Raw genomic sequence first — 2197 nt, forward strand, 5'->3', positions numbered from 1 at the left:
CAGAACTGTGAGGCGATAAATGTCTGCTGTTTAGGCCAACCGGTTTGTGACACATCGTTACAACAGCCCTATGGCACATGGAGCCAAGAGGCAGACCCAGGCTGGGCTCAAGGTTCCTGTGCAGACTTAAAGTCAAAGTGGGCTTACAGCATGGTCAGGATAGGCAGAACCCCAAACAGCACTTTGCAAAACTGTGTCTGAGCATTTCAGAAGAACCACAGGGAATGAAGGGAGGCAATGTTGGGTTGATTGATTCTCAAGGCTTCATTTTCTGTATCTTCTGTTTTCCTGGCACTGGTGGTGAGAAGACACAGGGAAAAATTAAACAGTCATTGCCAAGTTTGATGATAAATACCAAGAAGTGCAGCAGGCAAGTGGGGAGCATCTTCTAGCAGCAGCCCTCCCCACGTACACTCCGCGCTGTCCCTGACAAACAGGTAATTGCAAACGTGGCTTCGTCCCAGCCTCCCACCAGCTGGACTTTGCTGTTTGCGAAGGCCGGTTCCTATTAACCTACATGCTTCAATGCAGGCACACTCTTCTGGCTCCAGCACTTCAGTAGGCCTCAGGGAGATAAGCAGGCCTCGAGAAGTGTTGCTTTATTTGCCAGGTAACTAGCTTGTATGGGCACAAAGTCTCTAACTGGCAAGGCAAATAAAGTGAGGAAAAATACATTATTTGGCAATTAAAGTTCAACTGATTAGAAGCACCAGGGGAGATCAGCTCATCTAGTACCGGGAGCATGTCTGGATTTTAGATCCTTGCTCCAAGGTCAGAACATCTTTAGTCACACAAAGGAAAATGCTCCAAGTGAGTCAAATACACAGGGAAGAGTCTAAGAACAAGAATACTTTGTTCAAAAAGAAGGGAAGTATTTTCTTTTACTTACTTTTTTTTTTAAGAGAGATTTTTGCTATAGAGTGCATGCGTTTGTCAGAGAGACAGAGACAGAGAGAGAGAAAGTGAGAAATCACTCCCCTGGAGGGATAGCCACACCACAATCCATTCTCCTCCATACTCCTCTCGGGCTTTTGGGCAAACAAGCACACGTGCCTGGTGCATTTTAAGCCAGGTCTGGGACGCGAACCGCAGTTGGCCATGTGGGAGTCCAGTGACATAACCATTATGTCATTTGCTGGTTCCAGAAGGGAAGTATTTTCTAGTACATTTTACTCCATTCTTGTCACTAGCAGACAGCAGGACATACAACTTAAAATGTAGATGGTTGTTTTCATATGTGGCTCATTGGGTTAAAAACTAAATACTAGGGGCCACTAATGGCATAATGGTTACATTGCTGGACTTCCACGTAATCGACTGCGGTTCGAGTACTGGATCCAGTGGCTTAAAACTTACACCGGGCACATGTGTATGTGTGCCCAAAATCTCAAGAGGAGAATGAAGAGGAAGGGATTGCAGCATGGCCATCTTCCCTGGGGGATGATTTCTTGCTTTCTGTCTCTCTGTCTCTCTAGTGAGCACATGCACCCTCTAGCAAAAATCTCTCTTAAAAAAAAATGAGACACTGGGACCAGCAGTTAGCATAATGGCTATGTCGCTGAACTCCCACGTAGCCAACCGTGGTTCGAGTCCTGGACCCGGTGGCTTAAACTCACGCTTGGCGCATGTGTGTGCGTGCCCAAGATCCCGAGAGGAGACTGGAAGAGAAGGAATTGTAGCGTGGCCATACCCCCTGGGGAGTGATTTCTCACTTTCTCTCTCTCTGTCTCTCTCTGTCTTTCTGGCGAGCACACACGCCCTATAGCAAAAAACCTCTCCAAAAAAAAAAAAAAAAAGGGACAGTAATAATATCTCCTCAAATCATTCTTGATAACAGGAGAATTTATTTGGAAGGGGGCTGGAGGGGGCAAAGATAGCAAATGAACCTATGTTTCTATTTTTGAATTCCATTTGACGTAGCTTTGCTGGGAAGGAGACTTCATAGTGCCTGCACTTTGTATTGCTTGAGCTTGATTATGTGACTATGAGCCTACACAAAAGCAAATGTAATTAAAATGATTATTGTTATTTTAAATTGCAGACTTATGTAAAATGCACCACCAGCTTCCTCCCCCAAACACTTTCCCTGCCAGGTTTCTCCTTGTTCTTGCCATGCTTGAGCACCAGGGAATTCACGTCCCAGAATATGCTGATTTACATTTGGTTTAAACTGATCTGGCATCAGCTATCTGCTGAA

This window comes from Tupaia chinensis, unplaced genomic scaffold, assembly GCF_000334495.1.
Source record: "Tupaia chinensis unplaced genomic scaffold, TupChi_1.0 Scaffold000012_1, whole genome shotgun sequence".
NCBI classification, from domain to species: domain Eukaryota; kingdom Metazoa; phylum Chordata; class Mammalia; order Scandentia; family Tupaiidae; genus Tupaia; species Tupaia belangeri.